This window comes from Ovis canadensis, chromosome 1, assembly GCF_042477335.2.
Source record: "Ovis canadensis isolate MfBH-ARS-UI-01 breed Bighorn chromosome 1, ARS-UI_OviCan_v2, whole genome shotgun sequence".
Taxonomy (NCBI): Eukaryota; Metazoa; Chordata; class Mammalia; order Artiodactyla; family Bovidae; genus Ovis; species Ovis canadensis.
Window position 1 is genome coordinate 104125759 of NC_091245.1, and position 20105 is coordinate 104145863.

At 40.2% G+C, this 20105-nt stretch overlaps 1 pseudogene; it reads right to left on the reverse strand.

Moving 5' to 3' along the window:
* Positions 1-958: 958 nt before the first annotated feature.
* Positions 959-2650, reverse strand: LOC138432842 (corepressor interacting with RBPJ 1 pseudogene; annotated as a pseudogene).
* Between the last annotated feature and the right edge of the window lie 17455 nt (positions 2651-20105).

The window sequence follows — 20105 nt, forward strand, 5'->3', positions numbered from 1 at the left end:
CGGCCCTAGAGACCACAGTTTCCACCAAACTGTGAGAAGGCTGCCAGTTGCTAATCACATCTTCCTAGGATCCTGAATGGTTCACATCTGCCAGGAGAGTCACAGCCTGAGATCAGCTCCTCAGAGGAGACACATGGTACACCTGGGATGGTGCCTTTGCAGCACACTCAGGAAACTGAGTGGCCGGGATAGGGTGGTACATAAGATGCGTGGCCCACCTGGGACGGTGTGCTGGCCAAGCACCCAGCCACCTGAGTGGCTTGGACCTGGGAAGGGCACAAAACACACAGTCCATCTGGGTCTATGCCCTTGCAGTGCACCCAAGAACCTGAGAGGTTTAGACCTGGGAAGTACATAAAAAGCAGGGCCCACTTGGGACAGTCCTCTTTCAGAGCACCCTGGAGCCTGAGCAGTGTGGACCCAGAAAGTACATGCTGCCTTGGGCTGTGGCAAACCCAACATGGTCCATGCACTGCAAACACTTCCCAACATGCCAGTGATATTTGTTTGCAGGTTTCCTCCCTCTCCCCAGCACAACTGAACAGTGAGCCTAAACAAGTGGTCACCTTTGCCACCTAGTGTCAGGGCAGAAATTAGACACTGAAGAGACTTGCAAACAGAGGAAACCAAAATAAACAAAGAAGGAGGAAACCACCCTGGAAGTGACAGGTGCAACAGATTAAAACCCTGAAGTTAATGCTGAGACTGTGCATTTGAGGAGCAGCTATAGGCCTTGAGAAGAAAATGCAAGCTGGAACAAAGGACTATCTGATACTGAAATGACCCCACACTGCTCACATCAGCTCCAGAGAAATTCCTAGATATATTTTAACTATTACCACTTCTTACTTTTTAAAGATTTTAAAATTTTAGTTGTTTATTACTCCATTAACTTTCATTTCTTTTTTGTTTGTTTGTTTGTTTGTACTGTCATTCTTTTAATGATGAAAATGTCACAGAGTAATAAGGGGTTTTTATTTCAGTATAGGGTACAAGAAACATTTGTCAACTGAATATATTTTTACAGCCTCCAAATAGATTACTTACAAATATTTGCAAAGTTTATTCTTATGGGATTCATGTAGTTTTGTACTTGATGTAACAGTTTACAGAGATGAAAAATTAAAATAGAGCTTCTTATTAGAAAGACAACAGTATATAATTTAGCCCTTGCTACAGGTATTCAAGAAAAAAGTGGAGATATTTTTATTTGCAGTTTACTGTCGCAGGTAAGTCTCTCTTTGTTGTCTACTTCTGCTCCAGTCTTCTGGTGTCACTCCAGTATGCTTATCTCCCGATAATGCTCTCTATGCACCTGCCCTCCTCTGTATGCATCCGTGCCACGGCATCTGGGGTCGCTGCTTCTGTCCCGCTCTTCACCTGGACTGCGCCGCGGCCGCTTCCTTCCTTCTCTCGGCTGGTAACTGCCGGGGCTTCTGCTTCGGCTTCTCCGGCTCCTCTCCTCTCTCCCAGATCCTCTCTTCCCTGGACTCTGGTCATGGCTTCTGGGCTTTCTGTCAGCATCAGGATGGCTCCGTTTGCTGTTCTCCCCAGAACTCTCTTGCTTTAAAAACTTAGGCTTTTCCTTGTGACTGTGACTGCAAGAACGTTCCTCATCCCGTTTTCTCTGCTGAGACTCGCCCGTCGCTTCAGGATCACTGTTGTGATTCCCTGAATGCTTGCTTTTCTTTCTTTTCTTCTCCTGCATTTTTGTCCCTTTGCTGTCACTCTCACTGCTGCTTTCTGAACTGTCACTAGAGGAGGAGGAGGAGGACAGTGGGGACGGGGAGGAGGAGAAGAAGGAGGAGGAGGAGGGCTTGTTTTTATGTTTTTTGTGTTTACTTCTGCTCTTCTGAAGCTTTTTCTTTTTTCTATCTTTTTTCTTTTTCTTTTTTTTCTTCTCAAGTCGATCTAATTTCCTGAGGAGTTTCTGTTTTTGTTTGGTTGTTAGTGACTTTAAAAATTCAACTTCTGGATCTTCTTTACCCTCGCTTGCAGCATATTCCTGTGATGGATCTTTTGCGGTCAAGTTTCTCCCCAGTACATTTCGTTTCAGTGCAAACCCACTGTTTCTCATCTCCACTATTAGCTCCGAGGGGTGCATCGATGGCCCTGAGCCATCAGTGGAAACTGAACTTGCATTAATTCCAGAAAGACCAAACAAAGGACATTCTCGATCTGTGTTGACATGACCCCATTTGTGACATTTAATGCATCTCACATTTCGAACCTGAATACCAAAGGGCTGATCTCTGATGTTCATGTCATATTTGGCATATTTTTCTCTTGGGGCCCCTTTCTGCCATTCAAATTTGTATTCGGTCTCTCCTTCTGTTTCTTCTTTCTCTTTGTTTTCTTTTTTAGCCCCTGGTGGAGCCTCATACATGAAATTAAGGCCATTCTTTACACGTTCATCTCCCATTAGCAATCTATTATCATATGATTCTTGTTCTTTTAGATATTGTTGCATTAACTCTTCTTGTTTCTTCTTATCATATGATATTTTCTGTTCTGCCATCCAAACTTTTTTGATGTTGGATTTGGAAGCAGGATGATAGTCCTTTTTGCACATGAAATTGGCGAAGGATTTCCCCATTTTGGAGGCTGAGTTGGGGTATGCAACAGCTAGGTCTGAGAGCAACGTAAACAAACTCCCATTAACTTTCATTTCTATAGCCTACTATCGCCTTTCTAAAATTTTTAAAAACCTTATGTTTTAAAAACAAATTCCATATATATTTTTAATTTTCGTGACCAATTTTGTTTTGTATTTTTAATATAATATATTTGAGATTCTAAACTCTATTTTAGGTTTTTAATTTTGCTTTTTGATATTTGCTATCAACTGTGTACCTTTAAGAATCTAATCTTCAGTATACATTGTCACTTGGGATTCAGTTATTGGCTTGATCGTTTTCTCCCCTTTTGACTCTCCCCTTTCTCCTCTGGGTCACTTCTATCTCTTTCCTCCCTATTCTCTTCTCTTCTCTATATAACTCTGTGAATCTCTCTGGGTGTTCCTGGATGTGGAGAGTTATTTCACCATTAACCTAGGGGTTTTACTTTCTATCCTGTATGGATGGAGAAGTCTTGAGGCTACTGTAAGAGAAGGACCAAAACCCAGAGGCAAGAGGCTCAAATCCAGAACTTTAGAACATCAGAGAAATTCGGACTCCAGGGAAACATAAGTCAAGAGCTTACGCAAAAGTCCCCATCAGTTCAGTTCAGTCGCTCAGTTGTGTCCAACTCTTTGTGACCCCATGAATTGCAGCACTCTAGGCTTCTCTGTCCATCACCAACTCCTGGAGTCACCCAAACTCATGTCCATCGAGTCAGTGATGCCATCCAGCCATCTCATCCTCTGTCGTCCCCTTCTCCTCCTGCCCCCAATCCCTCCCAGCATCAGAGTCTTTTCCAATAAGTCAACTCTTCGCATGAGATGGCCAAAGAACTAGAGTTTCAGCTTTAGCATCAGTCCTTCCAAAGAACACCCAGGACTGATCTCTTTTAGAATGGACTAGTTGGATCTCCTTGCAGTCCAAGGGACTCTCAAGAGTCTTCTCCAACACCACAGATCAAAAGCATCAATTCTTCGCCACTCAGCTTTCTTCATCGTCCAACTGTCACATCCATACATGACCACAGGAAAAACCATAGCCTTGACTAGATGGACCTTTGTTGGCAAAGTAATGTCTCTGCTTTTGAATATCCTCCATACCTACACTGAAACCAAGCTTCACCCAAGAGCCAAAGAGTTCCAGTGCAAGACACACCATGCTAATTCTCCAGCAACAGGAACAAAACCCTGAACATTAAAAAACAGGCTGCTCAAAGCCATACCAAACCCATAGACACCCCCAAAACTCACTACTAGACACTTCTTTGCACTCCACAGAGAAGAGATCCAGCTCCACTCAGCAGAACACAGATGCAAGCTCCCCCAACCAGGAAACTGTGACAGGGCACTAATCAAACACTACCCACAGGGAGCAGACTCCACAATTAAAAGGAACCATGAACTTCCAGCCTGCAGAAAGGCCACCACAAACATAGCAATCTAAACAAAATGAAAAGCAGAAGAATATTCAGCAGGTGAAGTAACATGACTAAAACCCACCAAATCTAATAAAAGAGGAGATATGAAGTCTACCCAAAAAAGAATTCAGAATAATGGTAGTAGAGATGATCCAAAGTCTTGAAAACAAAATCGAGGTACAAATAAATAGACTAGAGACAAGGATTGAGAAGATGCAAGAAATGTTTAACAAGGAACTATAATAAATAAAGAAGAGATGATCAATGAGCACCGAAGAATTAATGCTTTTGAACTGTTGTGTTGGAGAAGACTCTTGAGAGTCCCTAGGACTGCAAGGAGATCCAACCAGTCCATTCTAAAGGAGTTCAACCCCAGGATTTCATTGGAAGAAATGATGCTAAAGCTGAAACTCCAGTACTTTGGCCACCTCATGCGAAGAGCTGACTCATTGTAAAAGACTCTGATGCTGGGAGGGATTGGGGGCAGGAGGAGAAGAGGACGACAGAGGATGAGATGGCTGGATGGCATCGCTGACTCGATGGACATGAATCTAAGTGAACTCCGGGAGTTGGTGATGGACAGGGAGGCCTGGTGAGCTGCGATTCATGGGGTCACAAAGAGTCAGACATGACTGAGCATGAACTGAACGGAACTGATCAATAAAGAACAATGCTATAACTGAGATTAAAAACACTCTGGAGGGAACCAACAGCAGAATAGCTGAGGCAGAAGAGAGGATAAGTGAGGTGGAAAATAGAATGGTGGAAATAAATGAAGCAGAGAGGAAAAAAGGAAAAAGAATTAAAAGAAATGAGGACAACCTCAGAGACCTCTGGGACAATGTTAAATGCCCAACATTCAAATCATTGGAGTCCCAGAAGAAGAAGACACAAAGAACGGGCATGAGAAAATACTTGAGGAGATAATAGTCAAAAGCTTCCCTAAAATGGGGAACACCCCAAGACACATATTAATCAAACTAACAAAGATCAAACACAAATAGCAAACATTAAAAGCAGCAAGAGAAAAGCAATAAATAACACATAAGGGGATCTCCATAAAGATAACAGCTTATTTTTTCAACAGAAACTCTTCAGGTCAGAAGGGAGTGGCAGGGCATATTTAAAGTGATGAAAGAGAAAAAACTACAACCAAGATTACTCTACCCAGCACGGATCTCATTGAAATATGAAGAAGAAATCAAAAGCTTTACAGACAAGCAAAAGCTGAGAGAATTCAACACCATCAAACCAGTTCTTCAACAAATGCTAAAGAATCTTCTCTAGACAGGAAACACAGAAAGGATGTATAAACTCAAACACAAAACACCAAAGTAAATGGTAATGGGATCATACTTATCACTGATTACCTTAAATATAAATGGGTTAAATGCTCCAGCCAGAAGACAAAGACTGGTCAAATGTATACAAAAACAAGACCCCTCTATATGCTGTCTAAAAGAGGCCCTCCTCAAACCCAGGGACACATACAGACCGAAAGTGAGGGGCTGGAAAAAGATATTTCATGCAAATAGACACCACAAGAAAGCAAGAGAAGCAATACTCACATCAGATAAAACAGACTTTAAAACAAACACCATGATAAGAGACAAAGAAAAATATTACACAATGATGAAAGGATCAATCCAAGAAGAAGAGATAACAATTATAAATATATATATATATATATATATGCACCAACATACAAGCACCTCAATACATAAGGCAAATACTAACAAGTATGAAAAGGAAATCAGCAGTAACACAAAAATAGTGGGGAATTTTAACACCGTACTCACATCTATGGATAGATCAACCAAACAGAAAATTAGCAAGGAACACAAGATTTAAATGATACAATGGACCAGTTAGACCTAATTGATATCTACAGGGCATTTCACCCCCAAAAAATGGATTTCACCTTTTTCTCAAGTGCACATGGAATATTTTTCAGGATAGATCACAACTGGGCCATAAATCTAGTCTTGGTAAACTTTTTTAAAATTAAATGATTTCAAGCATCTCTTCTGATGACAATGTGATAGAAGGAACATCAGTTCAGTTCAGTCACTCAGTCTTGTCTGACTCTTTGTGACCCCATGAATGGCAGCAGGCCAGGCCTCCCTGTCCATCACCAACTTCCAGAGTTCACCCAAACTCTCATCCATCGAGTTGGTGATGCCATCCAGCCATCTCATCCGTCCACTTCTCCTCCTGCTCCCAAACCCTCCCAGCATCAGAGTCTATTCCAATGAGTCAACTTTTCACATGAAGTGGCCAAAGTATTGGAGTTTCAGCTTTAGCATCAGTCCTTCCAAAGAAATCCCAGGACTGATCTCCTTCAGAATGGACTGGTTGGATCTCCTTGCAGTCCAAGGGACTCTCAAGAGTCTTCTCCAACACAACATTTCAAAAGTATCAATTCTTCAGCTCTCAGCTTTCTTCACAGTCCAACTTTCACATCTGTACATGACCACAGGAAAAGCCATAGCCTTGACTAGACGGACCTTTGTTGGTAAAGCAATGTTTCTGCTTTTGAATATGCTATCCAGGTTGGTCATAACTTTTCTTCCAAAGAGTAAGCATTGTTTAATTTCATGGCTGCAGTCACCATCTGCAGTGATTTTGGAGCCCAAAAAAATAAAGTCTGACACTGATTCCACTGTTTCCCCATCTATTTCCCATGAAGTGATGGGACCAGGTGCCATGATCTTCGTTTTCTGAATGTTGAGCTTTAAACCAACTTTTTCACTCTCCTCTTTCACTTTCATCAAGAGGCTTTTTAGTTCCTCTTCACTTTCTGCCATAAAGGTGGTGTCATCTGCATATCTGAGGTTATGATATTTCTCCCGGCATTCTTGATTCCAGCTTGTGCTTCTTCCAGCCCAGCGTTTCTCATGATGTACTCTGCATATAAGTTAAATAAGCAGGGTGACAATATACAGCCATGATGTACCCCTTTTCCTATTTGGAACCAGTCTGTTGTTCCATGTCCGGTTCTAACTGTTGCTTCCTGATCTGCATATAGGTTTCCTCAACATAATAAAAGCCATATATGACAAACCCAGAGCAAACATTATCTCAATGGCAAAAAAACTGAAAGCATTTCCTCTAAAATAACGAATAAGACATCAGTGCCCACTCTCACCACTATTCAATATAGTTTTGGAAGTCCTAGCACAGCAGTCAGAGATGAAAAAGAAATAAAAGAAATCCAGACTGGGAAAGAAGAAGTAAAAGTCACTGTTTGCAGACAACATGATCCTTTACATAGAAAACCCTAAAGATACTGCCAGATATTTGCTAGAGCTAATCAATTAATATGGTAAAGTGGCAGGATATAAAATTAATACACAGAACTCCCTTGCATTCCTAAACACTAATGATGAAGGAACAGAAAGAGAAATTAAGGATTCAATTCCACTAACCATTGCAACAAAAAGAATAAAATACTTAGGAATAAATTTACCTAAAGAAACAAAAGACCTAAATAAATAAAATTCTAAATCACTGATGAAGGATATGAAAGAGGACACAATTAGATGGAGAAATATACCATGGTTATAGGTTGGAAGAATCAATAAAATGAAAATAAGCATACTACCCAAAATAATCTAAAGATTCAGTGCAATCCTTCTCAAGTTACCAACGGTATTTTTCACAGAACTAGAACAAATAAGTTCACATTTTGTATGGAAACACAAAAACCTCAAATAGCCAAAGCAATATTGAGAAGGAAAAATGGAACTGGAGGAATCAATCTTCCTGATTTCAGACTATACTACAAAGCTACAGTCATCAGGACAATATGGTACTGGCACAAAGACAGAAATACAGATCAATGGAACAAAATAGAAAGACCGGAGATAAATCCACACACCAGACACCTTATCTTGGCAGAGGAGGCAAAAACTTACAATGGAAAAAAGACAATCTCTTTAACAACTGGTGCTGGGAAAACTGGTCAACCATGTGTAAAAGAATGAAAGTGTAACATTTTCTGACATCATACACAAAAATAAACTCAAAATGGATTAAAGATCCAAATGTAAGACCAGACCAGGAACTATAAGACTCTTACAAGAAAACATAGGCAGAATACTCTCTGACGTAAATCACAGCAAGATCCTCTATGACCCACCTCCCAGAGACAGAGAAATAAAAAATAATAATAAACACATGGGATCTAAGTAAATTTAAAAGCTTTTTCACAATGAAGAAAACGATAAGCAAGGTGAAAAGGCAGCCTTCAAAATAGAGGAAAATAATAGCAAATGAAACAACTGACAAAGAATTAATCTCCAAAATATACAAACAGCTCATGCAGTTCAGTACCAGAAAAACAAAAAACCCATTCAAAAAGTGGGCAAAAAGACTAAACAGACATTTCCTCAAAGAAGACATGCAGATGGCTAACAAACACATGAAAAGATACTCAACATCACTCATTACTAGAGAAATGCAAATCAAAACCACAATGAGGTATCATCTCATGTGAGTCAGAATGGCCATCATCAAAAAGTCTATAAACAATAAATGCTGGAGAGGGTGTAGAGAAAAGGGGACCCTCTTACACTGCTGATGGGAATGCAAACTGGTACAGCAACTTTGGAGAGCGGTGTGGAGATCTTTAAAACTGGAAATAGAACTGCCATATGACCGAGCAATCCCACTGCTGGCCATACACATCGAGGAAACTAGAATTGAAAGAGACATACTTGTCCAATGTTCATGGCAGCACTCTTTACAATAGGTGGGTATGAAGCAACCTAGATGTCCATCAGCAGACAAATGGATAAGGAAGTTGTGTTACACATATACAATGGAATATAATCAACTTTAAAAAATAACACATTTGAGTCAGTTCTAATGAGGTGGATGAAACTGGATTCTATTATGCAGAGTGAAGTAAGTCAGAAAAACACCAATACAGTATATTAAGGCATAAATATGGAATTTAGAAATACAATAACGATGATCCTATATGCAAGGCAGCAAAAGAAACACAGATGTAAAGAATAGACTTTTGGAGTATGTGGGAGAAGGCAAGGGTGGGAGGATTTGAGAGAACAGCACTGAAACATGTATATTACCATATGCAAAATAGATGACCAGTGCAAGTTGAATGCATGAAGCAGGGCACTCAAGGCCGGTACTCTGTGACAACTGAGACAGATGGGGTGGGGAGGGAGGTGAAAGGGGAGTTCAGGATAGGTGGACACATGTGCATCCTGGCTGATTCATGTCGATTCAGTGCATGGCAAAAACACCACGATGTTGTAAGGTTATCATCCAATTAAAATAAAGTAATCAATTTTTAAAAAGAAATGAAAAGGCAGAAGAACCAGAGATCAAATTAACAAAATCTGTTGGATCATATAAAAGCCAAGAGAATTCCAAAAATATCTACTTCTGCTTCATTTACTGTGCTAACATTTTGACTGTGTAAAAGAGAACAAATTGTGGAAAATTCTTAAAAAGATGGGAATACCAGACCACTCTACCTGCCTCCTGAGAAATGTGTATGCAAGTCAAGAAACAAAAGTTAGAACCAGACATGGAACAATGGACTGGTTTAAAATTGGGAAAGAAATGCATCAAGCCTGTATATTGTCACAAGGCTTATATAACATATGCAGAGTACCTCATGAGAAATGCTGGGCTGGATGAAGCACAAGCTGGAATCAAGACTGCCAGAAGAAATACCAATAACGTCAGATATGCAGATGACACCACCCTTATGGCAGAAAGTGAAGAAGAACTAAAGAGCCTCTTGATAAAAGTGAAAGAGGAGAGTGAAAAGTTGGCTTAAAATTCAATATTCAGAAAACTAAGATCATGGTATCTGGTCCCATCACTTCATGGCAAAAAAGATGGGGAAACAATGGAAACAGTAAGAGACTAAATTATTTTGCTCTCCAAATCACTGCAGATGGTGACTGCACCCATGAAATTAAAAGACACTTGCTCCTCGGAAGAAAAGCTATGACCAACCTAGACAGCATATTAAAAAGCGGAGACATTGCTTTGCAACAAAGGCTATCTAGTCAAAACTATGTTTTTTCCAGTAGTCATTCATGTATGGGTGTGTGAGTTGGACCATAAAGAAAGCTGAGCACCAGATAATTGATGCTTTTGAACTGTGGTGTTGGAGAATACTCTTGAGAATCCCTTGGACTGCAAGAAGATCCAACCAGTCAATAGTAAAGATAATCAGTCCTGAATATTCATTGGAAGGACTGCTGCTGAGGCTGAAGCACCAACAATTAGGCCACTTGATGCAAAGAACTGACTCACTGGAGAAGATCCTGATGATGGGAAAGATTGAAGGCAGGAGGAAAAGAGGATGACAGAGGATGTGATGTTTGGATGGCATCACCAACTCAATGGACATGAGTTTGAGCAAGTTCAGAGAGCTGGTGACAGACAGGGAAGCCTGGGGTACTGCAGATTCATGGAGTCGCAGAGTCAGACAAGACTGGGTGACTGGACGGTACTGAACAGAACTGATAGCCAAGGTACTCAAGTTCCCCCTGAAAGGCACAGCAAACGTTATTAGCAGAGTGTTACTGCCGGTCACCAAATTACACTAATAAGTAATCAATGGGCTCTATGTCACCCATATTTAATTTAAGGACAAATACCCATAGATTGAATGGCTGAATCAATGATTCATGGAGGTTCATCCCTGAGTGTACTAAGAATGTCTGAAAACACACTAAGTGTCATTTAAAATAAAGGACCTGAGAGAGTCAATTGAATTAATTGTTGGAGGGGAAAGAAGTGAAAGATATTTAGGGAGTATTAGTGGAAAAGCTTCTAAATGGATATAGCCCAACACTGAGTTCATTTTGAAGATAATGAGAGGAGAGGAATTTGGGTTTCTAGTAGACCACAAGTGACTCAGATCATGGGTCTGCAGAGTTCAGATCAGTGTATAAACCTGCAAAAGCAGAGCTTCAGGAAGGGGCCAGAGCTTGTGATTTATGGCCGAAAAACTTGAGGGATAATGTTGTCCTGTTCAAGTCCGTGTATGAAGCCATGTGAAAGCACATCTGACATGAGACTGCTTGCACTAAAAAAATCAAGGTAGACTTTGTGGTCAGGTTTAAGTCACTTAATTGTCAAGAAGTAGTACATGGTACAAGGTGAGTTTAGAAAAACTGTAGGTAGGAGTTACAATATGTGCAGTGGGTAAGCCCTGGTCTCTGTCATCAATGGACAAAAAGCTGGGTGCTGACAGATGAAATGGAATGGGGTAGTAAGTTTTATGTACCAGATGCTTGGGGAGCTGGCAAGAGGGGGAAGCAACATCTCTATCTATGGAAGAATAGCACCATTCTCAAGCATCCTCATATTCCCTACATGGTGCACAACACTGGTAGAGGAAGTATGAGACAAAGTCTCAAATGAATCACTCTGTAATTACTCACTAAAGGGTGAGCAAGTCCATGGACAAGGGAACTGTGTGATATCAGTATGACTGGGGCATTGATTTTTGAGACTGCAAACACGTGGTATTTGGGGGTAGGAAACAAGTGCATCATGTCAGTCCTGGGATGTTCCCCCTGGGTGGAGTTGCCTGGTCCTTATAAAAGGAGTCTCCATCACAGTGCTGTCATTGTCGTGACGGATATAGATCTCCTTGGAGCCTCTGGTAGGCACAACTCTTAAATATCTTTTTGGAACTTGGGTGGTAGGGTTTAATCAGGGGTAGAAGTGGCTTTAATTGAAGCAATTAGTGCTCTGTCCGGGAAAAAGAACTTAATGAGGATTTAAGGGTATATTGTTGGATTTGGTCATGAATGCGATCTTAAATGTGAGGTAAAAATGGACAGAGGCACAGGCTTAACCTGAGAGAGAGTAAAGGGGATGAGAGACTGTGCTATCACAGCACACATTAGTTCCAAATGCCCCCTTCTCATCATGCAATCCCACTGAGTGCCAGGTTTGGGCCTTTGCATTTCTCCTCAGAAGCCCACAATCAGGTCAGCTGGGCCAGCAACCAAGACCTTATGGGAGAAATAAGTAGAGATTAGTTTGGAGATTGGCTACAAGTTTATTACCCAGATTCTTCTTCATAGTATATTTGTATTCGTACAACACCTTGTAGGTAATTTTGTTTTAGAAAATGGTAGGAGAGACTAACCAGAAAAGACTGAAGATCTGAGGGCAAGAGATACTAAAAAACAAGGGTGAAGAAGCTATTAAAAAAAAACATAAAGACTGTATAAGGAATCAAGAAGAGTCCTTAGTGATGGGAGGGTTGTTGGCACAGCTAAAAGTTCTACCAATCGGACTCAACATGAAGAATGTTGTCTGTTTGTATTTCAGATTCCTTGAGACCCAAAAAGGATGTCTCACCACCAGCATCCGCATCCGCATCCGCATCAACATCACCATCAACATCACCATCAACATCACCATCAGTGCAAGGAGCCCTGCCATCCACCTCCAATAGTGTGCCCACCGAAGTGCCGTAAGCCTTGCCCACCTCATCCATGCCCACCTCCAGTGAGCCAGCAGAAATGCCCTCCTGGACCACCATGCCCACCATGGGAGCAGAAATGTCCACCCAAGTGGAAGTAACAGCACCATGATTTCATCTGCACCAAGAAACAAGATCCATGAAGCTACCATTGTCTTCCCTTCGACCATGGTGACGGATTGCATCTTCCTTAACCTCCCTCCCGGACTGACAGCTGAGAGAGAAAAGGCTTGCTTCCTGAAGCTGATACCACGTTGTTGGAAAAAGAGCAGCAGAATCATTGCTTGATCTTCTTTACCATGTGCCTGTATGAAATCTGTGTTGTGATCTCTACCCCATGAGCAATTAGTGTGTTTGTTCTTTTACTTCTCCAATAAAGCATATTCATAGCCCATTATGTATTTCTTTCTTTCCTTTTATTTTTTGCATATAGTGTTTTTCATCTTTTCTATCAACTGCAAGTATTCTTCTGAGTGTTCCCTTTCATTCCCTTTGGATTATCAGAATTAGACTTTTCCATCATTGAGTTCAGTTTTGCTTGAAATATGTCTTATGGACTGGATCCATCGAAGAATTCCTTCATTGGTTTCAATCTTCTTTCTATCTTTGTCTACCTTGAAGACCCTGAAAAGAATTGAATTCTCTCAGTCTCAGGTTCCTTATTTGTAAAACCACTAGGCAAGAATCTATTCAACTCAGTGTACTCATAGAAATTAATTTATTCACAAATGTTTCCCAATTATTAACACATGCCAGGCAGTCTCTTATGGGCTAGGGATATGAGGATGGCAAATAAGTCCTTTTTCCATCTAAACTCTTGAAGGCATTTTGCACATACACACACGTGTACATAGAAGGCAAATAATAGTGATGCACAGGGGTATGTTAGAGACAACTGTGTAGAAAAGCTCTTCCAAAGTAGCTTTTAGGGCAAAGATTTGAGTGAAGAGAAGAGTGAGCCTTGAGTATCTGGGGTACACTGTATCAGTGAGAGGCGATGGCAAGTGCTGAGGCAGGGCAGAGTAACTGCAGGGAGAACAGTCACCCAAGAGACAATGTCTCCAAATGGGGTTGAAGACACTGGATCTGAAAGATGTAGCAAAGATTTTGATAATTTATTCACCGTTTTCCAACCATACTATGCTGAAGTTCAGAGTCTCAATTTCCTTTGTAATTCCCTACTATCACATCTCCTTTCTTTTAACTGAAAGTACATATGATCTTTTAGAGACATTTTTTGAAAATGGTTAAAAGGGCTGAGGAATATATTAATTATTTTGCAAAACAAAAATTTATTTCATGAGAGTGACTATATGAAAAGCAGGTCTATTATTAACAATGTTCTCATATTATAGGGAAATTGACTTCATTAATTTCCATCACTTTATAGGTAACAAAATGCATAAAGAATTTTACTGTTGTGCTTCTAACACGAAGAAGAAGTGTATTTATTTTTAGGAGGGTTGACTTTGTACTCTTGGACAGGGTTCTGGCCTAATATTATTGATATGATTTCCTCCCCAATTTTGTCTTGAAGAAAAACAAGAAAAAAGAAGACAAAAAATTAAATTTTGTTTGATTTTAGGAAAACATGATCAACACATTCAGAAAGTTCATAAACCTCTGCTGTATGAAGTGGATAATTATAGGTTGATCTCTTTATTGTCAAGAAGATAAGAAAAAAGAACATTACCAACCCTTCAAAAGACCCAAGTATCCTAATTAATTTGCATCCCATACCTTATCCACTAGAAGTAACCACAGTCATGTTTCAGAAATCACAGATCCTATAGCCAGCCTTCCAGAGTTCACTTCATGGTTCTGCTGCTTAACAACTGTATAATCTTGGGTAATTTGCTTAAGGTCTCCGTGTCTCATTTTAAGGTCCATTGTCTTCACTTTAAAAGTGTGAATAATAATAGTACCCATTTTATGGGAGAGCTTGTGACCCTTACACTTATACGTATATATAAAGCACTTAGAACTATGTCAGCTCACAGAAAGCACAATGAGGATCAGATGTTACTGTGAGTGCATCAGAACTGCTCAGCCCATAAGCATACCTTGTCAGTGTTGTTACTTTTTAATCTATGAATTTCATGCCTTGGTCCCTATGCCACTTAAAGAAGCAGTACTTTTCCCATTAAGGTTGTGATAATCTTACAGTTTGCACCATATTTAGCCTATATATTTCCTGTATTTGATTTTTGCTTTGGCATCTTAAGTTGTCTCCTCTTCCCACTCCTCACCCCCTCCTTGTTCTGTTCCTCTATCTTCTTTTTCTCTTCTTCCTGTTCCTCTTTTCCTCATTCTTTTGGGAATTTAAAGTCCACTGGCACTACAAGTTGTGTGTTCTTTCAAGCTTATGAGGTACAATTGTTGGATAATGCTACAAATCAGGACTTGATTAATTGTTGGTGGATTGTGTGGACTTAAGAAAGTGATTTAAAATGTTAACATCAGATGTTATGGGGAGGGAGGTGGGAGGGGGGTTCATGTTTGGGAATGCATGTAAGAATTAAAGATTTTAAAATTTAAAAAATAAAAAACTAAAAAAAAAATAAATAAAAATTAAAAAAAAAAAGATTAATGTCAAAAAAAAGAAAACTACAGGCCAATATCACTGATGAATATAGATGCAAAAAATCCTTAACAAAACTCTCGCAATCAGAATCCAACAACACATTAAAAAGATCATACATCATGACTAAGTGGGCTTTATCCCAGGGATGCAAGGATTCTTCAATACCCGCAAATCAATCAATGTAATATACCACATTAACAAATTGAAAAATAAAAGCTATATGATTATCTCGCTAGATGCAGAGAAAGCCTTTGACAAAATTCAACATCCATTTATGATTTTAAAAAACAAACCTCTCCAGAAAGCAGGAATAGAAGGACATACCTCAACATGATAAAAGCTATATATGACAAACCCACAGCAAACATTATCCTCAATGGTGAAAAATTGAAAGCATTTCCCCTAAAGTCAGGAACAAGACAAGGGTGCCCACTTTCACCACTACTATTCAACATAGTTTTGAAAATTTGGCCACAGCAATCAGAGCAAAAAAGAAATAAAAGGAATCCAAATTGGAAAAGAAGAAGTAAAACTCTCACTGTTTGCAGATGACATGATTCTCTATTTAGAAAACCCTAAAGACTCCACCAGAAATTTACTAGAGCTAATCAATGAATATAGTAAAGTTGCAGGATATAAAGTCAACACACAGAAATCCCTTGCATTCCTATACACTAATAATGAGAAAATAGAAAGAGAAATTAAGGAAACAATTCCATTCACCATTGCAACAAAAAGAATAAAATACTTAGGAATATATCTACCTAAAGAAACTAAAGACCTATATATAGAAAACTATAAAACACTGATGAAAGAAATCAAAGAGGATACTAATAGATAGAGAAAAATACCGTGTTTGTGGATTGGAAGACTCAATATAGTGAAAATGGGATACTACCCAAAGCAATATATAGATCCAATGCAATCCGTATCAAGCTACCAATGCTGTTTTTCACAGAGCTAGAACAAATAATTTCACAATTTGTATGGAAATACAAAAACCTCAAGAGCCTAAGCAATCTTGAGAAAGAAGAATGGAACTGGAGGAATCAACCTGCTTGACTTCAGGCTCTACACAAAGCCATAGTCTTCAAGACAGTATGTTACGGCACAAAGACAGAAATATAGATCAATGGAACAAAATAGAAAGCCCAGAGATAAATCCACACACATATGGACACCTTATCTTTGACAAAGGAGGCAAGAACATACAATGGAGAAAAGACAATCTCTTTAAAAAGTGGTGCTGGGAAAACTGGTCAACCACTTGTAAAAGAATGAAACTAGAACACTTTCTAACACCATACACAAAAATAAACTCAAAATGGATGAAAGATCTAAATGTAAGACCAGAAACTATAAAACTCCTAGAGGAGAACATAGGCAAAACACTCTGACACAAATCACAGCAGAATCCTCTATGACTCACCTCCCAGAATATTGGAAATGAAAATTAAAAGCTTCTGCACAACAAAGGAAAATATAAGCAAGGTGAAAAGACAGCTTTCAGAATGGGAGAAAATAATAGCAAATGAAACAACTGACAAAGAGTTAATTTCAAAAATATACGAGCAACTTATGCAGCTCAATTCCAGAAAAATAAATGACTCAATCAAAAAATGGGCCAAAGAACTAAACAGACATTTTTCCAAAGAAGACATACAGATAGCTAACAAACACATGAAAAGATGCTCAACATCACTCATTATCAGAGAAATGCAAATCAAAGCCACAATGAGGTATCATTTCACATCAGTCAGAATGGCTGCTATCCAAAAGTCTACAAGCAATAAATGCTGGAGAGGGTGTGGAGAAAAGGGAACCCTCTTGCACTTTTGGTGTGAATGCAAACTAGTACAGCCACTATGGAGAATAGTGTGGAGATTCCTTAAAAAAACTGGAAATAGAACTGCCTTATGACACTGCAATCCCACTGCTGGGCATACACACCAAGGAACCCAGAATTGAAAGGGACACGTGTACCCCAATGCTCATCACAGCACTGTTTATAATAGCCAGGATATGGAAACAACCTAGATGTCCATCACCAGACACATGGATAAGAAAGCTGTGGTACATATACACAATGGAGTATTACAGAGCCATTAAAAAGAATACAGTTGAAACCATTCTAATGAGGTGGATGAAACTGCCACCTATTATACAGTGTGAAGCAAGCCAGAAAGAAAGCCACCAATACAGTATACAAATTCATATATATGGAATTTAGAAAGATGGTAACGATAACCCTGTATGTGAGAAGGCAAAAGAGACACAGATGTATAGAACAGACTTTTGGACTCTGGGAGAGGGAGAGGGTGGGATGATTTAGGAGAATGGCATTGAAACATGTATAATATCATATGTGAAACGAATCACCAGTCCAGGCTCGATGCATGATACAGGATCCTTGGGGCTGGTGCACTGGGATGGCCCAGAGGGATGGTATTGGGAGGGAGGAAGGAGGGGAGTTCAGGATGGGGAACACATGTATACCTGTGGCGGATTCATGTTGATGTATGGCAAAAACAATACAATATTGTAAAGTAATTAGCCTTCGATTAAAATAAATAAATTTATATTTTTAAAAATGTGTAGTATTGCAAAGCTACAGTCATCAAGCCAATATGGTACTGGTACAAAACGGGAAATATAGACCAATGGAACAAGACAGAAAGCCCAGATAAACCCATGCACCTATGGACACCTTATGTTTGACAAAGGAGGCAAGAATATACAATGGAGAAAAGATAGGCTCTTCCATAAGTGGTGCTGGGAAAACTGGTCAGCTATTTGTAAAAAAAAATGAAATTAGAAAACTCCCTAGCATCATACAAAGTGAAGTTGTTCAGTTGTTTCTGACTCTGTGCGATGCCATAGATAGCAGCACACCAGCTCCCCCATCCCTGAGATTCTCCAGGCAAGAAAAGTGGAGTGGGTAGCCATTTCCTTTTCCATTGCATGAGTGTGAAAAGTGAAAGTGATATCTCTCACTGTTTCCCAACTCCTTGTGATCCCATGGATTGTAGCCAACCAGGTTCCTCCATCCATGGAATTTTCCAGGCAAGAGTACTGGAGTGGGTTACCATTTCCTTCTCCAGAGGATCTTACCAACCCAGGGATTGAACCTGGGTCTCCCACATTGCAGGCAGGCAGGTTACCGTCTGAGCAACCAGGGAAGCCTGTTCACAAAGATAACACCATACACAAAGATAAACTCAACATGGATTAAAGATCTAAATGTAAGACCATAAACCCTAAAACTCTTAGAGGAAAACATAGAAAGAACATTCTTTGACACTGTTGCTATGGTTCAGTCATTAAGCAATGTCCGACACTGTGCAACTCAGTGGAATGCAGCAGGTCAGGCTTCTCAGGCCTTCACTATTGTCTGGAGTTTGCAAAACCTCATGTCCATTGTATTGGTGATGCTATCCAACCATCTCATCTTCTGTTGCCCTCTTCTCCTCCTGCCTGCAATCTTTCCTAGCATCAGGGTCTTTTCCATTCAGTTGACTCTTTGCCTCAGGTGGCCAAAGTCTTGGAGTTTCAGCTTCAGCATCAGCCCTTCCAGCAAATATTCAGGATTGATTTCCTTTGGGATTGACTGGTTGTATCTCCTTGCAGTCCACGGGACTCTCAAGAGTCTTCTCCAACACCAGTTTAAAAGCATCAGTTCTTCAGAGCTCAGCCTTCAAAGAGAAAAGGGACTAGGGATACTTCTTGCACTATTGGTGGGAATGTAAACTGATAGAGTCATTATGGATAACAGTATTGAGATTCCTTTAGAAACTAGGGAATAAAACTACCAAATGACCCAGCAATCCCACTACTGGGCGCATACACTGAGGAAACCAAAACTGAAAAGGACACATGTATCCCAATATTCATCACAGCAATATTGACAATAGTCAGGACATGGAAGCAACCTAGATGAATGGATAAAGAAATTGAGGTCAGTTCAGTCGCTCAGTCGTGTCCGACTCTTTGAGACCTCATGAATCGCAGCACCCCGGGCCTCCCTGTTCATCATCATCTCCCGGAGTTCACTGAGACTCACGTCCATCATGTCCATGATGCCATCCAGCCATCTCATCCTCGGTTGTCCCCTTCTCCTCCTGCCCCCAATCCCTCCCAGCATCAGAGTCTTTTCCAATGAGTCAACTCTTCGCATGAGGTGGCCAAAGTACTAGAGTTTCAGCTTTAGCATCATTCCTTCCAAAGAAATCCCAGGGTTGCTCTCCTTCAGAATGGACTAGTTGGATCTCCTTGCAGTCCAAGGGACTCTCAAGAGTCTTCTCCAACACCACAGTTCAAAAGCATCAATTCTTTGGTGCTCAGCCTTCTTCACAGTCCAACTCTCACATCTATACATGACCACAGGAAAAACCATAGCCTTGACTAGAGGGACCTTAGTCAGCAAAGTAATGACTCTGCTTTTGAATATGCTATCTATGTTGGTCATAACTTTCCTACCAGAGAGTAAGCATCTTTTAATTTCATGGCTGCAGTCACCATATGCAGTGATTTTGGAGCCCCCCAAAACAAAGTCTGACACTGTTTCCACTGTTTCCCCATCTATTTCCCATGAAGTGATGGGACTGGATACCATGATCTTCGTTTTCTGAATGTTGAGCTTTAAGCCAACTTTGTAACTCTCCTCTTTCACTTTCGTCAAGAGGCTTTTCTGCTCCTCTTCACTTTCTGCCATAAGGCTGGTTGCATCTGCATATCTGAGGTTATTGATATTTCTCCCGGCACTCTTGATTTCAGCTTGTGTTTCTTCCAGTCCAGCGTTTCTCATGATGTACTCTGCATAGAAGTTAAACAAGCAGGGTGACAATATAGAGCCTTGACATACTCCTTTTCCTATTTGGAACCAGTCTGTTGTTCCACGTCCAGTTCTAACTGTTGCTTCCTGACCTGCATACAGATTTCTCAAGAGGCAGGTCAGGTGGTCTGGTATTCCCATCTCTTTCAGAACTTTGAGGTACATGT